Source organism: Nelumbo lutea, chromosome 1 (assembly GCF_056320005.1).
Source record: "Nelumbo lutea isolate HS-2025 chromosome 1, American lotus-T2T, whole genome shotgun sequence".
Classification (NCBI taxonomy): domain Eukaryota; kingdom Viridiplantae; phylum Streptophyta; class Magnoliopsida; order Proteales; family Nelumbonaceae; genus Nelumbo; species Nelumbo lutea.
In genome coordinates this window covers 201,686,466-201,701,172 of record NC_142684.1, presented here as the reverse complement: position 1 = coordinate 201,701,172, position 14,707 = coordinate 201,686,466, and the positions used below count along the sequence as shown (strand labels likewise).

General features: G+C 49.4%; 2 pseudogenes across 2 annotated transcripts; one reads left to right on the top strand and one right to left on the bottom strand.

Annotated features, from left to right (window-relative positions):
- Nucleotides 1-11,287: 11,287 nt before the first annotated feature.
- Nucleotides 11,288-13,620, top strand: LOC148880393 (small ribosomal subunit protein RACK1 pseudogene; annotated as a pseudogene). Its single transcript, XR_016109593.1, has one exon. The product of XR_016109593.1 is annotated as a small ribosomal subunit protein RACK1 pseudogene (transcript).
- LOC148880394 (nicotinate N-methyltransferase 1 pseudogene) lies at nucleotides 11,993-13,326 on the bottom strand (annotated as a pseudogene). Its single transcript, XR_016104557.1, has 2 exons — nucleotides 12,654-13,326; nucleotides 11,993-12,119 (listed from the first exon to the last, which is right to left on the bottom strand). The product of XR_016104557.1 is annotated as a nicotinate N-methyltransferase 1 pseudogene (transcript).
- Nucleotides 13,621-14,707: the final 1,087 nt, after the last annotated feature.

The window sequence follows — 14,707 nt, the reverse complement described above, 5'->3', positions numbered from 1 at the left end:
GTGAATAGAAGAGTTCACCTACCAAAAGAAACAAATGAGCGACAACAGCAAGAAGGTAGAAAATAAAGAAGGCAGACGAAATCTAACTTACCACCATAGCATGAGTTACGACACGACAGGCGACCTGATTCAAGGGAAGATCAATCCACGTCGCGATCTCCTCAGGGAAAGTATCCTCCCTACTCTTCTGAAGAGCGTAGTTCGGCGACAACACGCTCCTGAACTCCCCTTGAGCTCCCGAACCCGAGGGCCTAGCCCGCGTATGAGCGGACCCAGAGTAAGCAGGGGCACTAGAGTAGGCGAGAGCACCCGTGTAAGTGGTCTCAGCGTAAGGCGCCCCAGTCGCTTCATGCATCGAAGGAGCCACCTTGGGCTCCCTGGGCAGATCCTCCGGCGAGTGGTCTGGAACTTGAGGCTCCTCATCCTAGGTCAGCTCGGTACGAATTCGCATGGCGACCCGCTTCCTCCTCTTCATGCCTTGGAACAAGCGCCCCCCACGAGTCCTCTCTGCGTCCATCACACATGCAGAAAAGAGTTCGGCATCAGAAAAAACGAAAGAACAAAGCAAACAAGAAACCTGAGCTAAGAAACCTACCCGAACTCAGGCCGGCCGCAATAAGCTTGGCCTCTGTTAAGTATTGATGGCACTTTAAACCTTGTCGTGCCCATTGCCAGATGCCCTTCACCGTCTCTTTATCGAGAGTGACACCAGAATCAGGAGCGGCCTCCCCCCACCCGGTCTGAAAAGGCCACCCTTGTGCACTTCGCACCCCGAAATAATCCCGCTTCCACGCTGGGACCTTGTTAGGAAGTTCGTGCAGAAGCTTGAAACTCAGGCGAGGAGACAAGTAATACGCTCGTCTTCCCCCGGGAAGAGAACCCACTTGTTTTTTGAGCATTAAAATATAGGAGAATATCTCAAAGTCTAAAGGGAAGTTCTGTTTGCAAAAAAGAGAGATTGTCCCCACCAGGTTCCGAATAGAGTTCGGATGAAGCTGACCAACGGTAACGTCGAAGTGGTTTATGACCTCGACAAGAAGAGGGTGGAAAGCAGTCGTAGCCCTACAGCGAGCTGCTCTCGAAAAATCATGATCTCATCAGGACCGTGTTCCCAAGGAAAGCTACCCGAAGGAATGAAATAGGTGTACCCTCCAAGCAGATTGTAAGAGATGAGTAGAGATTGGAGCCCCTTGGACGTCATGGTCGAAGGACCAAACCTGTCTAGCATCCGACCTCGACGAGAGGTAGACGCCAAACTGCCCGAAGCGGCTCGGCCTACGGGTTCGAGGTCATCCTCAAGTTCCACCTCAGGATCACTAAGGCAATCGGGGGATACGGCTTGGTTCGTAGAACCTACATCAGTTCTACTTGAAGAATCGTCTGAGCTATCAAAGCTAGACATCGAGGAGAAAATGTGGATTCAAGAAGGTACTCACCGGAAGAAAGTTTTGAAGGCTCCGGAGATTGGAACAAGCCAAAAACCTTGAAGGCAAAGTAACAAGCTTAGACGCGAACTGAAAGGCCTGGATGCGAGCTGAAAAGTTGGACGCGATCTCAAGAAGCAAACCGCAGAAGTGACAAATCGACTGGGGTTCCCTACTATTTATAGCTATAGTAACCAAGAACCAACAGTGTAGATCAAAGCCAATCCGACAGCCCGGATTCGTGCTGACCGCACGTCTCTCAAAAATGAACGAAACGTCAGCGCACGTCTTTCTGAAACCGACGACACGCCGGTGCATGTCTTTCTGAAACCAACAACGCGCCGCACACGTCTCTCTGCAACTGACAACTACCAGCGCACGTCTCCTCAAAATGGCAATTGCGCACTCTTTACAAAATTAAAAGACCCGCTGTCACGTCCCAGCAGCGCGATTTTTTAAAATTTAAAATAAACGCACACTGCCACGTCCGTCAACATTTATAAGTAGTAGGCACGTCTCCCGCCTTTTCGGATGCTTCAGAAAACCGAAGAACCCTGGCAAAGCACATCGCACTGTCAAGATTTGAAGAACGGGACAAATCCACCTACCACCTCGCAAACTCCCCGCGCCAGGGCAAGACCCTTGGCGCGAGGAGTGGGGGGCAATTGATGAAGGAAGATTTGGCCCAACCTCACAGTTACACAACATGTGGCAAAGGCAACAGCTCAACACAAAAGCACGCCTAAGGCGCGAGCACCAAGGGGAAAACCAGCGGACCGAACTCCCCTACCAGCGGTCCGAACTCCCTACTAGGAGCCCAAACTCTTCCTTCGGCCCCAAGCCAAAGAGTAACCCGAACTAGCCTATGTAACAGTTCGGGACACACCTCATCGAACTGGCCTGCCTTATAGCAGTTCGGGACACACCTCGCCAAACTGGCCTACCTTATAGCAGTTCGGGACACACCTCGTCGAACTGGCATGCCCTATAGCAATACAACACATACCTTTGAACTCAAGACTTCGCCTCGCTCACCACTCCACCACATCGTCCTCAGGACACCAAAACCAAACAAACAGTACCATGCCTGGCACCAAGGAAGTCCGTACCCAAGGGCGGCGCACTTGACTGACTTGGGATCTGACGCTTGACGGCCGCGCTCCAAACGGCCACCTGCCACCGCCTCCTGACACCACCATCTCCAGTTACAGAGACGGCTCCGACAAAGAGCAGTGGCGGTTCTGTCCCAGCAGAAAGGACGGAAACCGAACTGACAGAAGCAAGGGTAATCATACCCGACCTGACAAGGGCTTCGGAGTGAGTGCGTGAAGTGGTTATAAAAGGCCCCCTACCCCCAACAACAAGGTATGTGAACTTTGCGCCATCTGGTCTTTACTTTTCCTTTGAGAGAATACTAACTTGAGCTTCGGAGTTATCTCACCAGGTTCCCCCCGGAGTTCTCTCATCTTCTCCGTTTCAAGATCCCCGTCGCTCCAATCAGAGACGAAATCGTTGACAGCTAAGACCGGCCGGATTGCGCTCCATCACATGTCATTAAAGCTTTAAGATGGTCGAGATCAATGTGAGGTTGGCTTCACTAGACGGCTTTGTATATAGGTCGTATGTTCGTCTCATTCGCAATGCAATTCCCTTTAGCGTCGGCATATCTGTCCCCGATGACGACGATCAACAGTGCGCATAGATATCGACAATCCTGCTGTGGGTATAGCGCGACTGGTCACATGGCCTTGGGTGGTGGCTTATCTTGATCGCACGGGTGAAGCACAATTGGCTACCTACCATCCAGACCATGTGATGCGTCAATTTGGGTATGACAACTTGGGCGGCCAATTTTTCGGCACCATGATCGTGCATTTCCGGTGTGTTTGCGTCTTCCGGTTGTGGGGTTGTGGAGGGTGTAGGGTTGTAGGGCCCTCCAATTTTCTTACCTTTGCGCATTATTTGGGGGTTTCCAGGAGTTGGTCATGAGGACCCCCCAACTCTGTCACTCTTTGGCTCCTCCGGAGGGCCATGCTGCGAACCGGGGTGTCTTTCCATCCTCCACAGTGCTGCGACCATCGGAGCAGGTGGGGACTAAATGCCAAAGGAGGCCCCCAGTTTTGGAGAAGGGGGAAAGTAGTCATCCCCCTATCGCAAAGAGGGCGAGATCAGCGAAGGTGGCACGCTCTTTCCTGCCTTCGACTATGGCGGCGTCTATGGATGCGGCTGACTTCATCGCATGCGCGAGAAGCCCATGTTGCTATTGGTCAGGATTCTGCAACGTCCCTTCCTATGGAGAAAACTGCACCGGTCGTAGAGTCGGTGAATTTGTCGGTTGTGGTGCCCTCTCCTGGAGGTGCCATCGTCCGATTTTCTAGTGGGCGGATGAAGAGGAAGACTCCCCCTCGCCCGAAGCAAGGTCTTACAGATAGTGCATCGGTATGTGACTCCTGCTACTACCTTATTGTTTTTCTTTCGAATTTGTGTTATGGCGATGAAACTGGACTAACACTGTTTCCTCCTGAGCAATCAGCGGGAGTCCCAGTTAACTCCCGGGAAAAGGTGAATTTGGTGAGTAGCTTAGCACGTATATTTATTATTATTTTTTTTTTTATTTGTTATACTCGTTGCATATTGTGATGATCGACAATTAAACAATCTTTTGTTTTGAAGCAGGCGGACTTCGAGGAGGTTCGACCAGCGTGGATGTTTCGGGGGTTAGTGAGCTGGGTCAAGAGGTAGGCGTTATTTGTCCTTCGTTAGTTGTTTTTATGCCTTGCACATATCCAGATCCATTGTAGTTGAGTGCTTGTATCTGACTCTATCGCAGGTACCTTTTGCTGCGTGTCCTTCCGACGTGCTAACACGCCTTTCTTTAGGCGTTTGCCTAAGGAGCTGAGGTCATTGCAGCCCCTAGTCTCGGTTCAAGGGTTGTTGAGGACGTTGGGGGTAGCAACGTCGCTCCTGATACTGTAGTTCGGGAGGTCGGTCAGGCGGCTGCCACCACGGGTACATCGGGTCGTTGTGAAGAGCCTTCTGCTGCTACTATTGTCGTCCCTGAAGCCCTCGCAGAGGCAGGACTAAGAGCCTCGATTCAGCCAGAGTCTCCCATCGTCGAAGTTGGGGCCCCTGAAGATGTGGACAATCAGTATGGGGACACGGATGTAGAGCCTGGGGTTAATGCTTTTGTTGAGCCAGAGGCCCCAGTTGGGGAGTTTGATGTTTCCGGTAACTCGGAGCATCAATTAGGGGAGGGGGACATGGAACCTGGGGTTATCTTTCCGCTTGATGGATTGACTTATGAAGACAAGCTGGTTCAAATACGGCGAGAGCTTATGGAGTATTGCGATAATCATGACATCCCATCTCTAGACTACCTGGTTGTGAACCCTGTTTCAGTTCAGGGCCATCGTAAAAACATCCAATATAGCATATCTAGCTCAGTGGCACAATATGCTTCGACCGCTATACGGGCTGGGTGGTTGCTAGAGGGAAATCTGCATCCAAAGTCATGGATCCTACGTTGAACACGCCACGACGATGAGTCATGTGATGACCCGCCCATTATGTGAACGTAAAAGCAGGAAGGAATAACCATTTATACTAATAGAGAAATGCTTAGGCTACACACCATTGTGGTTTCCTTTGAGAAGCTTTGAGTGGATTGTGAGTCACTTTTCCTGCAGTATGAGAAATTAGGTATCTGCTTATGGTGAGAGTTGCTTTGCCAATGGGCATATACTGTATAGAGTTGAATTAAAAATGATTAGATGATTAAAATTCCTATTTGAAATTGCCTACTACCAACAGCCGTTCCTCTAAGCCACTTCTAGTGTCTTTTTTTTTTCTTTTACTTTCAAGAAAAAGAAAAAAATCGACTTAATCAGATTATTATTTATTGTTCTTCCTCTTCAACTAACCATTCTGATTTGAAAGTTTCCCAAACCGTTTTCGGCCATGTACCAATGTTTTGTGATGTAAAATTTTTTGGCTAAGTATCTCGTTATTTGACCCGGTGGTGGCGTGCCTTAGTGATGAGCTATCTGGTGGTGAACTGCCTACTGGCGAACTGCTCGGTGGAGAACTGCCTGGTGGCGAGCTCCCTGGTGGCAAACTGCCTGGTGGCGAACTGCTTGGTGGTGAGCTGCCTAGTGGCGAACTGCCTGGTGGTGAACTACTTGGTGGCAAACTACTTGGTGATGAACTGCCTGGTGGCAAACTGCCTGGTGGCGAATTGCCCGGTGGCGAGCTGCTCTGTGGCGAGCACCCTGGTGGCGAACTGCCTGGTGGCGAGCTCCCTAGTGGCGAACTGCCTACTAGGTGGCCGGTGACTTAGAGAATGCTGGAGCTCCCTGGTGTGGCACAATCCGACTGCCCTCAGCATGAGGTGGTCTTCTTTCCTTTGTAGGCAGCGGGACCTGAGGGACCTGCAAGAACTCCATTTTTTCCTCCTCTTTGTAGGTGGCGGGAGCTGAGGGACCTCCGAGAACTCCATCTTTTCCTCCTCTTTGTAGGTGGCGGGAGCTAAAGGACCTGCGAGAACTGAATCAGAGGTATCGGGGGTATTTTCCCGGCGGGGGCTCTTCGATGCTTAAGTTAGCACTCTTATTGTAGATAGCTTTGAAGATAATATGAGAGAGCTAGAGAGTAGGGGTTACTTCCCTTTCTTCCCCCCCCCCCCTTTCCCTTTGGGGGGGTGAGGTCTTTATATACCGGAGTCCTCGCGGGTTAGGTGGGTGAAAAGCCTCCAAACGGTAAGACTCGTCGCATCCTGTCAAAACCAGGGTACAGTGGTGAATTTCTCGAGGTCGTCAGGCTGGCGCTTGTGTCAGGCGGCCAGGTCGGCGCCTGGGCCGGGTTGTCAGGGGGCGCCTGCGTCAATTGGCGGGTTGGTGTTTGGGCCAGGTCGTCAGGTTGGCGCCTGTGTCAGTCAGCGGGTCAGTGTCTAGACCAGGTTGTCAGGTTGGCACCTGTGTCAGTCGGCGGGTCAATGTCTAGGCCAGGTTTGTCGAAGGGTGCCTTATGGGCGGCTTGGCCGCATCATGCGCTATAGGCTGGTCCAGGTCGGCAAAGTCGCGCAGGCCGCACGTAGTTCATGCAGGCCCTGTGCAATTCGCCACCAGGCCGCGCGCAGTTCATGCCAGGCCGCGCACAGTTCGTGCAGGCTGCGCGCTAGGCCGCGCACAGTTCGCACAGGCCACGCGCTAGGCCACGCACAGTTCGCGCAGGCCGCGCGCGTGCGCAGTTCGCGTAGGCCGCGCCAGGCCGGCCAGACTAGTGCCCAGGTGGGTCACTAACTTCATAAGTTTGTTGGCTGGGTGTTTTTCTAGTTGTCACGAGGTGCCACATGTCACAATTTCACTGGAGGGCCAAATCTGCCCTCATCAATAGCCCCCCACTCCTGAGCTGATAGTAACTCAGCGAAGGGAGCAGATTTCTTTTGGTCCGTAAGTCGATGAGCTAGTAAGTGCTGATCCAATTACTAGTGTGGCCCGTAGGCTTTGGGAGCGACTCGTAGTCTACTCTTCTTTGACTTTTGCCCGTGTCGGAGAGGCGACCGGGTCTTAAGTAGTAATGTGGCCCGTGGGCTTTGGGAGTGGCCAGTGGTCTACATTTTTCTAACTTTGCTCGTGCCGGAGAGAAGATCGGGTCTTAAGTAGTAATGTGGCCCGTAGGCTTTGGGAGTGACCAGTGGTCTACTCTTTTCTAAATTTGCCCGTGCCAGAGAGGCGACCGGGTCTTAAGTAGTAATGTGGCCCGTAGGCTTTGGAGTGACTAGTGGTATACTCTTTTCTGACTTTGCCCGTGCCGAAGAGGCGACCGGGTCTTAGGTAGTAATGTGGCCCGTAGGCTTGGCCTGCATCAGCTTCGTAATGGCAGTCACCTACTCCTACAAGAAGCTACTAGGGGCTCGACCTTCGGGGGCAGCACTAATAACTTTAGGTTGCCAGCTCACATGGGAGCTTGGAAGGCTCGACTGGTAAGGGCGCCTATGTAGTCATTTGGCCGCCAACTCCCGCGGAAGCCACGACGAGCTCATCTTTGTAGGGAGACCTGGAGGAGAGGACTGATGTGCCATTATCTGAATCAAAAGTAAGGTTGGTGGAGATACTTAGTCCGTTAGCTCCCTGCATAGTCTTTGAGTTCATAAAAAATGTAAACTATAAAGCGATAGCTTCAATTTCTAAAAAGTGAGGACTTAGCTTTGGCAAGATGAGAACTTAGCTTTTCTAGGATGAGAACTTAGCTTTTTGTAGCATGTTCCCACAGACGGCGCCAATTGGTGTAACCGTTTTCGGCCACGTACCAATGTTTTGTGATGTAAAATTTTTTGGCTAAGTACATCGTTATTTGACCCGGTGGTGGTGTGCCTTAGTGATGAGCTACCTGGTGGTGAACTGCCTACTAGCGAACTGCTCGATGGAGAACTATCTGGGGCGAACTGCCCGGTGGTGAACTGTCTGGTGGCGAACTGCATGGTGGCGAACTGCTTGGTGGCGAACTGCATGGTGGCGAACTGCTTGGTGGCGAACTACTTGGTGGCGAACTGCCTGGTGGCGAACTGCCCGGTGGCGAGCTACTCGGTGGCGAACTGCCTAGTGATAAACTGCCTGGTGGCAAACTGCTTGGTGGCGAGCTCCCTGGTGGCGAACTGCCTACTAGGTGGTCGGTGACTTAGAGAATGTTGGAGCTCCCTGGTGCGGCACAATCCGACTGCGCTCAGCATGAGGTGGTTTTCTTTCCTTTGTAGGCAGCGAGACCTGAGGAACCTGCGAGAACTCCATCTTTTCCTCCTCTTTGTAGGTGGCGGGAGTTGAGGGACCTCCGAGAACTCCATCTTTTCCTCCTCTTTGTAGGTGGCGGGAGTTGAGGGACCTCTGAGAACTCCATCTTTTCCTCCTCTTTGTAGGTGGCGGGAGCTGAGAGACCTGCGAGAACTGAATCAGAGGTCCCGGGGGTATTTTCCCGACGGGGGCTCTCCGACGCTTAAGTTAGCACTCTTATTGTAGAGAGCTTTGAAGATAATATGAGAGAGCTAGAGAGCAGGGGTTACTTCCCTTTCTTCCCCCCCTTTCCCTTTGGGGGGTGAGGTCTTTATATACTGGAGTCCTCGCGGGTTAGGTGGGTGAAAAGCCTTCAAACGGTAAAACTCGTCACATCCTGTCAGAACCGGGGCACAATGGTGAATTCCTCGAGGTCGGCAGGCTGGCGCTTGTGTCAGGCGGCCAGGTCGGTGCCTGGGCCGGGTTGTCAGGGGGCGCCTGCGTCAGTCGGCGGGTTGGTGTTTGGGCCAGGTCGTCAGGTTGGCGCCTGTGTCAGTCAGCGGGTCAATGTATAGACCAGGTCGTCAGGTTGGCGCCTGTGTCAGTCGGCGGGTTAGTGTCTAGGCCAGGTTTGTCGGTGGGCGCCTTATGGGCGGCTTGGCCGGATCATGAGCTAGGCTGGTCCAGGTTGCCCAGGTCGCACAGGCTGCGTGCAAGGCCGCACGCAGTTCGTGCAGGCCGTGCACAGTTCTCGCGAGCCGCACGCAGTTCGCGCAGGTCGCGCGCGTGCACATGTCATGCAGGCGCGCATCAGGCCGCGCGCGTGCGCAGGTCGCGCAGGCGCGCATCAGGCCGCGCGCAAGTCACGCCAGGCCAGCCAGACTGGTGCCCGGGTGGATCACCAACTTCATAAGTTTGTTGCCTGGTTGTTTTCCTAGTTGTCACGTGGTGCCACGTGTCACAATTTCATTGGAGGGCCAAATCTGCCCTCATCACTATCAATGTAAGGTATGGGGAGAGATAGATGTACACAGCCGTACCCCTACAAACCTCTTGAGCAAGCTATGAACTCTGCTAAAGTTGGAAATTGAACTCTGATTCGTAACTGACAACAAGTTTATGGTGCTTGTAGAGCAAGGTGTTCATAAGAAGTACTTTTCACACTCAAGAAGGCAATTGGTCAACTGACCAAGAAAAAGGAAAATGTGAACAGAAAGAAGAAAATACAATGTGGTTACGAGTTATCACCAAAATATCCAGAGTTTTCCTTCCATCGTTTGCTGGGAATTTATATACAGAGCAGAGTTCAACTCACCACTAGGAATGTAATTACAATCTCCTAAAAGAACAATGAAAAACAAAATCAAGAACAACTAAAACATACAAGAGATAAGGATAAGGCGATTCTACGATAAGGCTCGCTTGCTCACTTAATACCCCCCCTCAAGTTGGAGGATGCAAATGGGAAATGCCCAACTTGGCAAGAAGATGTTCGAATTGTTGCCTACCCAGGGCCTTTGTAAACATATCGGCAAGTTGCTCTGAAGTCCGGACGTAGGAAGGTCGTATATTCCCATTCTGGATTTCACTACGGACAAAGTGACAGTCTACTTCAATGTGTTTAGTCCTCTCATGGAAGACCGGACTCACAGCGATATGCAAGGCTGCTTGACTATCACAGTATAACCGCATAGGGTCAGGATGATCAACTCCTAATGAATGCAACAACCTTTTTAACCATTTCAACTCACATGCAGTTGTTGCCATAGACCCGTATTCCGCCCCAGCTGATGATCTGGACACTGTAAGTTGCTTCTTTGTCTTCTACGATATAGGTGCTCGGCCCAATAAAACAAAGTATCCTGTGAGAGAGTGTTGTATCAGTGGACACCCAGCCCAGTCAGAGTCACAGTAGGCATACAATCGAAGATCACTGTCAGCTAGAAGGAAAATTCCTTGTCCCGGGTCACCTTTCAAATATCGCACCACACGCAAAGTCGCCTCCCAGTGTTCTTCACGGGGGTTCTGCATAAATTGAGCGAGCACATGCACACAATAGGACAATTCAGGACGGGTAATGGTCAAGTAAATTAAACGACCCACTAGCCTCCTGTAACTCTTCGGCTTTATCATCAGAGGACCATCTGCCAGAGCTAGTTTATGATTTTGTTCTAGGGGAAGTCTAGTTGGCTTAGCGCCTAACAAAGCAGTTTCTGATATGGTATCCAATGAGTACTTCCACTAACAAAGAAAAATACCTTTCTGGCTTCTGGCGACCTCCACTCCTAAAAAATATTTCAAAGTTCCCAAGTCCTTCATGTGGAAGCATTGGCTGAGATACTTCTTGAATCTCCAAATGGCATTGCCGTTATTTCCAGAGATGACAAGATCGTCCACGTAAACCAAAATATTTAACTATTCGTGCTTCCATCAAAGCGTAAACAACGAGTAATCAGATTGTGACTGGGTAAAGCAATATTGTTTCAAGGCTGTCGTGAGTTTAGCAAACCAGCAACGAGGGGCTTGTTTCAAACCATAAAGCGACTTATGCAGCTTGCACACCTTTCCAGGTAGTCTTGAAGCAAATCCAGGAGGCATCTTCATATACACTTCTTCTTGCAGATCTCCATGGAGAAATGTGTTCTGCACATCCATCTGATGCAGTTCCCAATTTCTAGCCGCAACAACTGCAAGGAATGTCCGAACTATAACCATCTTTGCCACAGGCGCAAACGTTTCATTGTAGTCAATCCCTTCAACCTGTTTGTTTCCAAAGATCACCAAACGCGCCTTGTACCGTTCTATTGTGCCATCTGAGTTGTACTTTATCTTGTAGAGCCATTTACTTCCGAGAGCTTTCTTTATTGTCATGACATGCTTTCCATCGGGCAATCCAACCTGACAACCAGTCACGGTCTCAGTATCATGCAAGTGATTCAAGTTCCCAATCATATGGTGTGAAGCTCCTGTATCAATTATCCAATTCATACCTGTCACCTTCTCACTTGTGCTGGGTTTGCAAGAATTCAAGAGATTAAGAAAAGTGGATCACTGTTCATTAGTCAATCCACCAAATGTTGTACGATCTCCTTCTATTGCATGGATTTCAGAAGTTTGCCCTACCGCTTGCGCAGCATTTGCTCTCCGTACTCTTCCACGTCCACGACCGCCATCGCCACTCCTATCAATAATTCTGACATGATCGTTTCTTCTTCCCGTGACAAGTACGTCTTGTCTGGCATCTTACCAAAGAAGAGGGAACATATGGTGTCCCCCGCCGCCATCTCTCCGGTCATTCTCACTTCGTGGAGGATATCGTGCTCTCCTCCGACGGTCAATTCGCTCTCTCCGGCTCTTGGGACAGCGAGCTCCGTCTCTGGGACCTTAATACCGGCATTACCACTCGTCGCTTCGTTGGTCACAGCAAGGATGTCCTCTCCGTTGCCTTCTCTATCGACAACCGCCAGATCGTCTCTGCTTCTCGGGACCACACTATTAAGCTTTGGAATACACTTGGAGAATGCAAGTACACAATTCAGGATGCTGACAGCCACACCAACTGGGTGAGCTGCGTCAGGTTCAGCCCCAATACATTCCAACCCACTATTGTCCATGGATCTTGGGATCGGGTCGTGAAAGTTTGGAACCTTACCAATTGCAAATTGCGCTGCACATTGACTGATCACGGAGATTACGTGAATACTGTTGCAGTTTCACCTGATGGCTCTCTTTGTGCCAGTGGTGGCAAAGACGGTCGAACTCTGCTTTGGGACTTGGCAGAAGGAAAGAGGCTCTACTCGCTTGATGTAGAGGCTATTATTCAGGCTCCGATACCATGAGAAACTACAGTCGAAGGAAAAGTTTTCTTTCCATCCCTCTTCCAGCAAACGATTGATGGGAATTTATATACAGAATAGAGTTCGGCTCATCACTAGGAATGTAATTACAGTCTGTTAAAAGAATAATGAAAAACAAAACCAAAAACAACTAAAACATACAAGAGATAAGGATAAGGTTTACAGAGGATAAGGCGATTCTAAGATAAGGCTCGCTTGCTTGCTTAACAAAAACTAAAAGAAAAAAAAAAATTATGAGTGTCCCAAGTCATACTTTCAACTGATGCGACTGGTAGTGGTGTTGGTTTACTAGCAGAAATAAGTTGTGCTTGTTCTTCTAGCACCTTTCTGTGAATGTGTTAAGGTCAAATCTTTTAAGTATTTTATAAAAGGCATATCAACACTCAGATATATATAGTTTTTTTAAGGGTTTGGGCAACTTTTTGCTTTTGATATCAATAAAAGATAATATTTTTATATAATAATTAAAATAGAATAGAATTTATGAAAAAATATCAAGAAAAGGCACTATTGTTCGTCTTCTTCCTCTCCTTTGTATTCATGCGAATGGATTATAATATTCCGGCCAATTTATAATTAGAAATGCTCTTCACGTATTAAAAAATTACCATTATTTGCAAGAAACCCATATTATATTGCTCACACCACGAATATTTGGGGCTTTTGTCACCACCTTTGGCAGATCGGAATTGATTCCTTTTCGGAGATGGGATGCTTCTATAGTATCATCTACAGGCAATCTCCAGTGCTTCTATAGTATCATCTACAGGCAATCTCCAGTGCTTCCGCCCACATCTACAGGCAATCTCCAGGCCCTCCAATATCGCCTTCATGAATGGCACAGATACTCCTGACATGGCCTTCTGCATTAGCTCGTTCATCTCCGGCTTGTCTCCGTAGTACCAGTACGTTGGTTCATTGTTTGCCTTCATGAACGGCTCCTCCTTCGGGTCCACCATCGCCTCATTCAGGATGGGCCACACCATCACCACTGCGTCCTGGTGGTGCTCTCGGAGTCGTCGGCGATGTGCTCCGAGAAGACATCATAGTTGGTGAGCATTCAGAGGATGCGTGCTGGAGGTTTTCAAGATTGCAGGTTGGGAGGACACGTGCTACGATCTCGGAGGTGGAGAGAGGGATGTTGGAACCACCTTCCCAGATGGCATCGGGGACCTTGAGGCAGACAAGCGCATTGAGGGACATCAGGACGCTGATCATGTTGGCGAGCTACAGTATGGCCAGCCTGGCATTATTTCGGGTTTCCATTGTCTCATCCGCCATGGCCGTAGAGCTCTGCTTCTGAGTTGTCTTGCTATTGTGTTGGTGGCATCACGAGCATAGTTGTCGCCGGTGACCTTAACCTGCCATGCATACAGAATAGAGGAGGAAGACGAACAACAATGCGCTTTCTTGATATTTTTTCAAAAAATATATCCTACTTTATATAAAAATATTATTTTTTATTGACATTAATTATTTTGCTCTTCTCACCATTTGTAGTTGTTGTTAGTCTTGCTGCATATCTAGTATGTTACCATTTCTGAAATAGCAAAAAAGTTTAAGATCTTCCATCATATTTTGTAAAAATCTTCCCCGAGGAGTGTGTGGAAGTTGGGTTCATAAACTCTCACCGCAGATCTTAGGACTCATTAATGAGGCTCCCCTCACATCAGATTGGAATCTACCCATGGTTCAAGGATTGATCCAACTCAGCTGGTCGTAGTATTTGTTGTATGAGATCAAAAACATTTTCAGTTTTGAGTATTGATGGTGTGCGATCTAGTTAGTCCTATCTGGAAGGTGATCCGAACTCCAATTGGGTGGCGAGTTGGACCAATCTGCAAAACAGTGGATCAGAGAACCTGGGGTAGCTAACCCGGTAAGGTCGCTCTGATGCTTAAGTTAGTACTTATACTGTGAATGCGAGCTGAATGTTTGAGAGCTTGAGTGCTAGTGAGTATAATAATCACGTGTACCTTTGCCTTGAGGTTTCATGTCTTTATATACTGGAGTAGTCGTGGGCCTTACGAAAGATCTCCGAGATCTCCCGACTGTGCAAATAAGGTTTGTTCCGTTTTTGAAGAAGAGCAATATGTTGATAAGGTTTATCATTTTACCTCTGATTCAGGCAGAGCTAGGACAAGTCTTATCGTGATCCCAAGAAATTTGGGGCCCGTTGGGGAGGCCTTTGGAGTTGATCAGGTGATGTTTCGGCTCTCTAGCCCCGAACTGTCACTTTGATTCTTTAGTCCCAAACTGGATTGGGTGTCGAGGTGCCTCTACACCGACGTGGTTGAATACCCGAACTCCGAATGTTGCGAATTGGGTTCGCTTGGCTGAGTTGTCACCCCTCGATCAGATCGTGCCTACGTGTCCCCTTCTTGCTAGGTCATACCAAACCACCTTTCATCAATTGCCCCCCACTCTTCGTGCCAGGGGTCCTAACCTGCTGTAGGGAGTTCATGGTGAGTCTAGGTGGATTTGACACGAAGTCTAGATGACTTAAAGGGCGAACTGTTGGTCGGGCCTGTTCAACTACTTGGCTCAACCATGAAATGACCCAGGTCGCGTCTCAACCACGCGCGGACGTCATACTGTTTATAAGCTCTGCGGACGTCAAAACACGCGCTAAATCAATTTCAACCTCAGGGGGCATGCAACC